The sequence below is a fragment of the Python bivittatus genome, unplaced genomic scaffold (genome assembly GCF_059951505.1).
Source record: "Python bivittatus isolate LINGU-HERP-01145 unplaced genomic scaffold, Pbiv_v1 ctg000580_np1212, whole genome shotgun sequence".
In the NCBI taxonomy this organism is placed as follows: domain Eukaryota; kingdom Metazoa; phylum Chordata; class Lepidosauria; order Squamata; family Pythonidae; genus Python; species Python bivittatus.
Window position 1 is genome coordinate 21497679 of NW_028277087.1, and position 12068 is coordinate 21509746.

At 38.7% G+C, this 12068-nt stretch overlaps 1 protein-coding gene across 2 annotated transcripts in view; it reads right to left on the minus strand.

Annotated features, from left to right (window-relative positions):
- Positions 1-9333, minus strand: part of WDR89 (WD repeat domain 89) — a 42284-nt gene extending 32951 nt beyond the window's left edge. Inside the window, exon 1 of one of the 2 annotated variants that reach the window (XM_088149743.1) lies at positions 9224-9333. The gene's annotated coding sequence lies outside the window, so the exon portion shown is untranslated. Of the gene's footprint in view, positions 1-9168 lie in introns of both variants that reach the window. The other variant, XM_088149744.1, reaches the window with a different exon arrangement.
- Between the last annotated feature and the right edge of the window lie 2735 nt (positions 9334-12068).

The following is a 12068-nucleotide window of genomic DNA, read 5'->3' on the forward strand; positions in this document are numbered from 1 at the left end:
TGTATGCACCTCAGTCATGTCCTCCCTCAATTCCACAGTTCTGCATTTTTCCAGCTCTATTATATCCTTTCTCTATAGACCCTACAGATACTGTTTTAGATGTGGTTATTTAATCTTTGATTGTGCCTGCTAAAAATGCCTGTCTACCAACATAGCTGAAGCAGCAGACAAAACCAGAGGTCAATTAAAAATCACTTTAAATCAATGGACTTACCTGGATTTTGAGAGCACATCTTCAACATGCTCACAAAATGGCTGGCACAGTAAGTACAACTACTCACAATATACCCACTTACCTGTAGGCAGACCAGTGAGATTGCTCACCTCCATATCTTTTAGTCATCTCCACCCCATCCAAGATCCAGTTTGTCTTCATGGCCATATATCCAAGTAAAGCAGGGAGTTGGGCCCCTCACTATTTTTGTTTTCTATGCCTTTCTATGGCCAAGAAATATTCTTGCAATTAAAGATGATACTGGAGCATTTGTTTTGCAACATGCTATTTCTACTATTAAAATCATCTTTGTACAACAGGAAAGCTGATGGGTACTAAGAGAGGTGTCTGGACACACACTGCCTATTCAAAGACAGGTGATTATTCAGGTACATCTCTCCCCACATTCTTGCCCCAAACAGGATGAATTATCCTACCTTATTTTATCAAGCTCTTGTGGTTAACTGAGTCAATGTTTGTGAAGTGTTGTAGATACTTTAGAAACTTTTATACAGTATTCTTAGTCTTTTCTGAGATCTAAAAGGCAGCTTCTTTACAGAAGAAAAATGCATGTATCAATACCTTAGCTTTAAAAGACTTAAGCCTGTTCTGTACACAATGCAATCACCATTGTTTTAGGATGCACTTTAAGTCAGAAAATCATACATCTTAATGGGTACTAAACTATACATCTTACATTGGGAAATTGTCTCATAAATTGATATGTATTGTCCTTCTATTTCAGTGAAACTGCAATTTATACCATGCTGTCCTTCTACCAACATCTGCCTCTGACAATCCTACAACAGAGGATTGTAAAAAAAAAATCCGCCCAAAAGAAAAGGTGAATTTGTTTGAAAACAGCACCAATGCATTCAATCATTCGCCCTGATGAAAATGTTATGTCCATCCACACTTTTTACATGATTAATATTTACTAAAATGACTTCTGTCCATATAGGAACATATAATAGTTTGTCAGTCCTGTTTCATCTATGAATCAAATTAGGATTGCAATACACTTTCATAATAAACACAAAATCTTTCATTTCTGAATTAACTTTTGTAAGGTTGAGCAGCAATCAATCAATTAGATTAATCTGTTATAAAACTGATTATGAACTTGTTCCCAAATTAATCAGTCAATGTAAATTCAATATTTTTAATTCCAGAACATATAAAAACCACAGGATGGAGGCCCTGCCTTAACAGAGGTACTTTGTTTCTACAGTGAAGAGCAAGAACATGCCATGCCTCATCTGAAAAGTATGCTTGTTTTCTTTGAAAAGCTTTTGTTCATGCGCAGATGAATGCTTATTTAATTAAAAAAAAATATGACTAGCCAACTAAGATTATCCAGCAATGAGTCCTACAGAGCGCATTGCTTCTGTCTGGCTTCTTTCTGCCTTGCCTGGAAGATCAGAGCACTGCTTAATTCACTCCAGCTACCCAAGATCTTTTTACTTGTAGAAGCTGCCCACCAAGTGCCATGAACAAGAAGAGCTGGTAGCCCAGATGAGTGATACATTGTCCTATCATTATTTGAGACTTTTGATGAAATTCTTTAGGTTGAACATCATAGTTGGCCATTAGGATTCAAAATATGAACATACCTCCACACTAAGGCCTTGTAGTAATGCTTCCACTTTGATTATTATGGGTTTACATTGTAATGTACTCATGCATTTACATGGTTTATGGTATTTATCTGTTTGTTTTATATACCCCCAGCTTCAACTGACCCTCGGTAGTCACAATCATAAAATCAACACAATAAAACATGAAAACAATAGTAACACAATAAAATAATAAAGTACAATATAGAAAAAAGTGGGGAATAGCCCATGGTACTGGACAACCATGTAACTACAAGGTTCCAAATATTCGCTCTGCAAAAGAGCTGTTTTCAGCAGTTTTCTATTGCCGATGAAGGCACAATTTTAACCTCAAGAGGGAGACTATTCGATAAGGTGGGGGTCATTGTATAAGAGGTTCCTTTTGGGTCCCTACACCTCTCGCCTCAGTACAGCGGAGTAAGCTAAGCTTCTCCTCCTGGAGAATGGGCACAGAGGATGGGTGAGCTACACCCAGAGGTGGTCCTAAATGTATCCTGGCACCAAGCCATGTATGACATTGATGTATGACCCATATTAACGGCAGCACTTTGAGTTGCACTCTGAAGCCTACAGGTGGCCAGTGTAATGCCTGCAGAATCAGTGAATGTATCTGTAATAGAACTCAGTATCTTGCAACATTGTCAAATCTGTCAAACGCAAGATTTCAGCATTCTTGCATGAGAGCTTATACAATTTTGGCAGTCTCACACAAAAGAATGCTGAAATTTTATGATATTTGACCATGATCGCACACATTTGATATATTAGCCAAAATTCATGAACAGGTAGGTAAGCTACAAACAGCTAAATTCAAAAATTACAGTCAAAGGATGTGGACAAAGTTTTAGGAAGCTGGTCACAAGAGCTAAAATTCTTCCCACAGAGTTCCAATCATTTTTCAACTATCTCAGAGGCTGCAACTTTTTACCCTCCACACAGCTGGACTGCATCAATTTTATGTAATATGCAGATCTGGTAAGTAACAATACTGATTTCCAAGTAGATCTTTCTTCCCAAGGAGCTCTTTTTTATAAGCATACATCTCTCAGCCTTCTGCCTGCCTCTACCAGGCTGATGGGTGGTTTAGAAGCACAGAACTCTCATTTAAAGTGCTACTGCTTCTACTGTATATTTACCAATAAATTCAGGTTTTGGGCATCCACATGTTCTGGATTCTTTCTCAGGACCATCCTCATCCTCTAAAGGTAACTCCTCAAATTAGCTAAGCTTAAACATTTTGCACAATCCAAATGAACATTACTTCTGTTCTAGATTTCAGTCAGACATGCCCTCCTCAAGGAGGCCATTCTATTCTATTTCTCCTTCATTTGTTTCATGTATGTGTGCATGACTCATTACATTTTAATTTTTTTGCTTCTGTAATTCTAGAATGTTATAATTCTAGAAATCTCTGGCATTTTCCTGACCATACTGATCCCTCCCTCTTGTTTTTCAGTGGTTTGAACATACCTGTATTTGCTATAAAATGGATTGATGTATATTTATTTGTAAAGTCCTCTTGAGCTAAAGTTTTATTATAAACAGAGTATAAATGCTTGAAATAAACAGCAATTTTTAAATCTGGATTTGCAATCTGATGCACCAGAGGTTGCTGACAGTGCCCTTGCTGTTCCTCAAAGGCACAAAAGACTAATTGTAATTGCCAGTTGTGTTGTTTCTTCCGATCCTATTGTCTTGGAAACCTGGCTTATATAATAAGGGTGCATCAGAGTGGGAATCACAAGATAGCTGGAAGGTCCAACCTAAGAAACATTTCAATGTGAAAAATGAGTCATGCTCAGACTTAAAAATGTCACATGTTATTGTTTGAAGGTCTGAGAAGTACCACACAAATGTGGGCTACTTTGTTTTAAATGGCTCTTTCTTTGAGACAGTCTAGCAGTTAACATATTCTGTGCCTATAATTCCAAGAACTTTCAAAACCTCTTTCTCTCTCTGTCTTTATGCAGATACGATGTGTTTGCCGCATGATCTATTTTTAAAGAAAGAGAGAGATGCTTTGTATTGTAAATCCAGAATTTGATTACGCCTAACATTGTGGCAAACTTTTCAGGCACCATCTTGTGAATGCCCCTTTCAATATTTTTCAGTTGCTGGCTTTACTGACTCCTGAACTGTTTGATAGACACCCACACACACACATACCCCATCCGCTTCTTGTCTGAGTAAATGAAAAAATTAACCCTGACAAATTACTTCTTTCCTCCCTGTGGGACAGGGAAATTCTGACCTCAAAACCAAATGCTTTAACAGTTGAATGCCTAGCCCTGTTGTTCCATACACTGTATGTTCTGATAGGCCTCAGATAAAGTAAATCCCTAAATATTTGTATAGCAGTTTCTTTCAAAGTCCATCATGTGCACTATTACAGGAAGACTGAAATCAGGAACTTCCCTAGTAAAAGTTCTGTTTTTCAACCATATCACTACATCAATTCTCCACACACAACTTCGCTCCCACAAAAATTAAAAACACCATAAGAACGTAATAAAAAATGAAGAGTGAAATCATCATAAAATCGGTAGATTTCCCCCTTTTCTGTTTTACAGTATAATTCTTGTGATTGTTCCAATAATTTTATTGAATATGAATCCCTCCATCTATACTTCTTTCTTTCCTTTCTTCTTCCCAGATGCAGAACTTTACATTTCTCCCAGATAAAGTTCATCCTGTTTGAGTCCTCTGTTTAAGCCTGTGCAGATCTTTTTGAATTTCATCTTTTTCTTCTAAAGTGATAGCCACTCCTCCTAGTTTTGTGTCATCTGCAGATCTGATAATCATCCCTACAACCCCTTCATAGGTCATTAATAAAAATGTTGTACCACACAGAGCCCAGCATAATGCCCTGTGGCACTCTATTTGATACTATTCTCCAACGTGATATGGAGCATTTATGACTACTCTCCCCAGGATACTCATTCAGCCAATTATGAATCCATTGAATAGCTGTATCACCTGGCCCATATATTACTATTTTACCATTTTCTATTTAGTAATTATATTAATATAAATACTTTATGGCTACATCCAATCTCTAATTACCTGGGAGTAAATTTCAGTAAAGTCTGTGGAACATATAAACATAAATGCTTGTGTTGTACATATATTTTCCCTTTGCAATAAAAACTAGGCAGGTGTGATTGTGATTTTTTTTGGCTTGCCTTTTTTAAAAAAATGTTTATTTTATCCTCCTAGTATTATTATTTTTACACAGAATGTACAAAAATGCCACCCAAAGGCACACTTTTAACACAGGAGCTGATGTAGCAGAATGAATGAGAGACTCAGCTACAAATAGCTGACCACACTGGCTCAGACAAGCCATTTGCTCTTTCCTAAATTTCAGCAATGCAATCCTGAGGAGGGGTCCATGACTGCATGTTGTCCACGCACCAAAAGCTCTTCCTCATGGCTTAAACCTGAAATAACTGTATACTGATGCATAGGACTGTAGGATGGAAGACTGTTGGTCCCAACTTCCTTCTCCAAGAAGCTCTTTGAATCTTCCCATCCTGATCCAACCTCCTGCTTTGGGATAGCAGCTTGGTAGTTCCTGCTACCACCTATCTTTCAGAAGGTGCCCCACCTGGCATCCACCCTCTAATGCTAGTGTGAGGGAGAGTTTGGACTCTCATCCCTTGTGCCATTTTTGTTGTTGTTGTTGCTCTTTTGCAATTAAAAGGTCAAACTGCAAAAATTGAAATAATTACTATAAAGCCAGCTCCTAGTGTATAGTGAAGAGAAACCATAACTACAGAATTTAGTCTTTCCTCCCCTTGAGAGAACCATCTTGGGAATTTAACTAGGTTTTCTCCTTGGGAATGAATTTTATTAAAATATCATAAAATGTAAAAAAGCTGTTTTTAATGTTAAATATTAAAATGCAATCATTAGATGTGGAAGGAAATAATCACAGAGCTGCCCAGCCCATGGTTATATTCCAACTTAGAACTTAGTTAAGAAAAATCCAAAAGATCATGCAATATTCTGGGCAAACCATAAAATGGTGCTGCAGATGAAGAGGTCTCCACCAAAAACATATGAAGACACTGGGGAAAGTTAAAATATTATAGTCACAAGAAGATTTTAAATAAAACATATATTTATTAAGATTTATATCCCACTTCTTCTTCTTCTTTTTGTACAACTCAAGGTGGTATATATAATGTTCCCTCCTCCTAGTCTCCCAACAACAACTCTGTGAGGTTGGTTGAGCTGAGAGAGAGTAATTGGCCCAAAGTGACTGGCTAGCGAGCTTCCAGGGCTGCAGATGACCTTGAATCTGAATCTCCCTGATTTCAGGCCAATATCTTAACCACTACACCATACAGGCTCTCTCATACCTTCATGAGATATATGAAGACTGAAATTAAATACCCAATCCCTAACTGGTACAGGGATAAAATGAGACTTAATATAACACTAAAAATAGAAATCAAAAACATAGTAAACAATTCTATCTATCTGTCTGTCTGTCTGTCTGTCTGTCTGTCTGTCTATCTATCTATCTATCTATCTATCTATCTATCTATCTATCTATCTATCTATCTATCTATCTGAACAGAAAGCTTCCTAAAGCAAAGGGTGCTCTGCTTCAATTTCTTAGATTTCTTCAGCTTGTTGGAGAATTCCCAACACTAATCAGAGGCTGTTGGAGACAATGGAAATCACAACATTTCCTGCATGCAGTAGAGGGAGAGAACAGGATCATCTGACTGAGTCCATATAGATGACAAGGAACAATCTTTCACTTGTGGAGATAAGGACTGTAAGTCTGAGTCTGCAGTCTGGCATGCAGATGACATTCACAATGAACTGACCTCCCTTAGAAAATGTGCAAGGATTGTTCCAATATCATATCCAGAATGCATGTAATTATAAGAATTCTAGAAAACTTTGCTTTAAATCAGATTCCAAAATTACAGTCAATACTACCCCAGCTGTCTCCTGGGTTTAGGAGAAGGGGACACTGTTATGGGCCAGGGGGGAGAATAGGGAGACACATTAGATTCTGCTTGTTTTTACTCCACTGGCCTACTGTGGCTTGATTTTTAAAAAATAGCTTTCAGTATTTTCTTAATAACATAATACCTCAAAGACTTCAGTCAGAACCAGGGTAATGATTTCAACTAAGCAAAATTTCTAAATGCTGTATTGCTGTAATTATTTTTACTGGAAGCATTATTGGGTACTTCACATAGCCATCCTTGACTGAAACAGCCAAGCAGGATTAGATCTTGTTAACACTTGGATGCCAGACCATAGAGAAAACCCACAGCTATAGATTAGACCATGGAAGAAGGCAACCACCAACCACTGCCAGTCTGCTACCGAGAAAACTACCTATCTCTGTAGTCACCAGGACCCAAGCTTGACTCTTTCATTATTGTCCTCAATGGGAATGATATGTCATTCCTTAGTTAGCCCACTTGATGGCACTAAGCACTACAATACAGCCAAAACTTCAACAGACATCTTTGCTGGGAGGAATCTTCCTTCTCAGCTCAGGTGTGATTCACACAAGAACAAACCAAAGTGTTTATCATTATGAAAAGAGAATGTGTGCAGGAGAGAAAAAGTCATCTCTATCTATTGCAAGGATTTCCATCCAAACAGGCTAGCTTGCTTGTGTGCTTGTTTTCATACTATGGCTTATATGCCTTTCCAGTCCAATAGGACACAGATATTTTCACCTGATTCCTACATGGGAAATTGATCACTCTGGGCCAAGCTACCCAATTTGGACCAAGTACATTGTTTTCTTTTGTTTAAAAATAGGGAGAGGTAATGTTTGATGCTCCAGATATTGTTTGCTCTGCAGTACTCATCAACCATCACTACTGTCCAAGCTGGTTAAAACAGAGAAGAATTGGAGCTGAACAACATCTGGAAGGTTACACATTACCCATGCCTGCCCTACAAGAAAGAAGAGCCAAATTCTCTTTACTATTTTAAAGTAAGGAGATAAAATTATGTCAGAAAAACTGCTCAGTCATTATCAGCTCAGGATTTTTTTCCCCATGTATATCATTTTATTGACAGCACATTAATAAATAATATGCTATATTTTAAAAATTACCCATTTAAAATTGCTAAAACTTTCATCCCATTTTAGGTAAAAATGCAATGAAAAATTAAGCAACATTTTCAACATTGCAATCCACCTGCTAGTTTTTCTTTCTGATCCAATATAAAAATAGAAATAACAATAATTAATTTGCTTGAATAAGACACTGCCATAGCAACCATCATTAAGACTTTACCCAATTATGATCACCTCTTTCTTTTTGATTTTGCTTTCTGAGCTCAAAAATTATCTACATTATTATCTATAACATACAGATTACAAAGATTTGTATCATAGGTACTCCTAACCACTGCAGAATTCTGCATAGAATATAAGCATGATTTTGACAGTAAGAACAGTCTAGGTTTCTGCAGTGTTTTTGATCTGAAAGGAAAAAGATGCTGTGGGCACACACATAACATCTAAAAGCAACTCCTTAAAGCATACATATATTTCCTTTGGATTACACTTCAATTATGGAAGGCAACTGCCACATCCTGGCAAAAATGCAACTGCTTTCAGGCATTGCCTGTAGATGAGAGAAAAATGCTTACAAAAAGAATGATGGCTGCAAAAATGGGTCTGAAAGCAATTTTGTATAATGTGTATGGAGAGAAAGTGAGAGTTGCAAAGAATGTGGTCAGAGAGCAAAGAACAGTTATAATTTTAAAAAGTACTAGCAATTGTAGTAATTTTATTTATCATATGCTATTTATCATAAAAGAAAAAATGCAGGATAATTATAATGGAAATAAGTTGTTTTGGAAGTGAAGAAGCTAAACTAGGATCCTCCACAGTCCTAACATCTTAACTAAACACGAACTGTGGATTGGAATGAGTGGAAGGAGATTTTTGTTGTTGGATATATATTCATTGCACCCTTGCAGACACCCTCTCTCCCAAATCTGATCTGATATCTGATACACACTTGTCACTAAAAAGTTGCTTTCAAACTTTTTAAACGATGGAAAACCTGTTTTTGCAGATTTCTGCACCCCAAAACATTCAGCAATCCTGACCTGAATTTTTAGCTGAGGAATTAGGAGAAAGAAGGGAAGGCAGAAAAATGTGAGCAAAAAGCAAGTGCCTTCCAGTCAGGACATTCAATTTACAGTATTCCCCACCCGAGCTATTGTTTTCTTTTCGTTTGCTGTAAGATTTATAATCGTTGTTTTACTAAACTGCCATTAAAACAAATTGTTCGAAAACTGGAAGAAAATCTTTTGGCTTAAATAAATTAATAGACGTACACGCTGTCACCTGAGATCAAGCATTCACACGTGCTACAACAGACACGCTTATTACCTCGCGGAGAGAGTAAAACGGAAAGCTCTGTCCTGCTCGTGCGTGCTTGCGTGCGTAGTGCGTGGTGCGTGCTCCACGTTTCTTCCGGCGCTAGCGTTCTCTCCCCGGCGCAACTCCATTGGCTTGCACAACGGCGCCGACGTCAGAAGCAGTGCTACGTTGCGTTGATTGGTCAAGAAAGGAAAGGGGCGAGTCGCTTCAAGCACTACCCAAAGTCGTAATCCGGTTACTGAATAGAGATAGAGAGGAAAAGAGAAGAATAACTATAACTTCCGATCTTCATTTGGATGCCTCTCCGTGGGGGATATTGAAACAGGGAACGTAGAGTGAAGGAGTCGTTCTTTACCCACTCACCCCCGATCTCTTTTTGAGATTCAGTAGTACAGTACCGCAAATTCGATTGAGAACCAGAAGTATTTCTGCAGTTGCAAAACAAACAAACAAACAACTGTGGTGTTCCTCTTGGTTAAAGACGGCGAAGCAGGTTAGAAAGAGAGCGGGGCACAGAGGGGGAACTGTTGTTCTGTAGTATTTAACACTAGGAAGAGTTGTGTTTTGATTTTGCACAGCATTTTAAGGTACAAACTCAGTATTGTCTTTAGCATGTTGTGTCAATCAGACCATTATGCATAATTATAATACGGTTTATGTGTTTGGGCAAAGCTTTTTTTTTTTACTTAACCTTGTAGAATTTAACGTGTGTGAACCAGCCAATGATAATCCCAGTGAAACAATTGTTGGAAGCTGTGTCTTGCCTGTTCCAGCCGTATCTTCACTGCAGACTTACATCTTTCAGAACTCTGTCAAGAATACTCACTGACAGTATGACAAAATAGGAATAGATTTAAACCAGTGTTTCTCAACCTTGGCAACTTTACGATGTGTGGATTGCAACTCCCAGAATTCCCCAGCCAGCATGGCTGGCTGGGGAATTCTGGGAGTTGCAGTCCACACATCGTAAAGCTGCCAAGGTTGAGAAACACTGATTTAAACGAAACCATGTTTGTCAAGTAAGCTGCAGTTGGCTGGATTTGCAGAGGATGCTAACCCCACGATTTATAAAAAATACAGATGGATTCAAACAACGCACTAAAATAAGCCAAACATACCACATTATAACTGAGTTATTTTTTTAAAAAACCTTCCATCTTGATGCGAAAGCATCAAGAAGGATTAGTGGAGCCAGTGGGCCAACAGAATACTGTATAGAGGTTTGAGCCAAAGGAGAGATGGCAAACCTGGACCCCTGCCTCCAGTGGGATCATTCCACTTTCCATGCGAATTAGGACATTTGGACCACAGTGTGGGACCTGGAAGAGTGCTCACGCAAACCTAGACTGGACAGCATCCAGGATTTAGATCATTGTAGGTGCATATCTGTATGCTGTACCACATTTGGGCTATAGATTTAGCTTTAAGCAGCTTTATGGCTACAGGTGTGCATCTGTCTCCCTTAGAATGGAAAAAGCTCAGAATTGCCTTGGCACTATTATTGACTTTGCCGGGAATGACTCTAGATTGTTCCTGCCAATTTCCAGAGGCTTAAAAAATTACTCCCAGATATTTAAAAGCTGGAACATGTTCCCTTTTGTTAGTTCCTATTTGTCATTGATGTTTACGGCAGCTAGGTCTTCCTAAGAAGACCATAATTTTAGTCTTGGAGTAATTAGCTGTAAGCCCTTCCTCCTTGCAGAATTCTGCTAAGACGGCATTTCTCAATCTCAGCAGCGTTAAGATGGGTGGATTTCAACTCCCAGAACTGAGATTGAGAAGTGCCGTGCTAAGGCCTGCAAACCTCTCCTAAGCCCACCGGTGTAAGCAAGAGAATTGCTTCATTGTTGGTGTACAGCAGCATTGCTAAATGCCTGTCCCTGAGCTTAGGGAGATGAAACTCTTTTTTGGTAAGAGCAGCAACCACTGAGTATGTATGTATGTGTGTGTATAACCACTGAGTGAGAGTGTGTGTGGGTGTAAAATACATCCCCATTTCACTCCTGGGCTGATTGGAATATCTGCTGTAAGATACCCAGCTTTATTCTACCTAACTTGAGTGACTGTGTTTTCATGCAGCACCCTAATTAGCTGTTGGTCCACAGACGTAATGGTGAGCTTCCACCAATGGCTGTCTCTTGGGAGGGAATCGAGGGCTGATTTTATATTGATAAAAGCAACATATAAAGGGCGTTGCTGTTCCCATGTATTTTTCTATTAAGAATTGCACTGATCCATTGTAGCTCTGCCCTCTCTAAATCCCACTTGCTCATCTACCCAGAATTTCTCCCATTTCAGCCCGTCTAGTACCTTGTAGTACAAAAAGTGGGCATACAGCTTGCTGAGTGCTCTCAATGGACTAATCGGACAATAAGGTAGGGGTTCTGTATTTTATTTTATTTTATTCATTTCATTTCATTTCATTTCATTTTTATTATTTATTTGACTGTATTAGCCACCCAACTCCAGTGGACTCTGGGCAGCATACAAAACTAGAAAAATCATAAAAAACAGATAAAAGCATCAAATCAAACAGACAGCCCAGACTGAAATAATCTTACAGACAACAAAAATCAAACAAAACAGGGGTCCTAGACAATAATACATCAGCCCCACAAACCAAAGCCAGGTTTTCAGAACTTTCTGAAGCCATAGGAGAGAGGGTGCAGTTTGTATCTCTGGGGGGATGCTATTCCCGAGGGTAGGGGCCGCGACAGAGAAGGTACACTTCCTTGGTCCCACAAGATGACAGTGTTTAATAGAGGGGACCTGGAGCTCACCCACTCTGCTGGAACGTACTGGCTGGGCAGAAACTACTGGAGACAAGTGATCCCTCAGATATCCAGGCCCTATG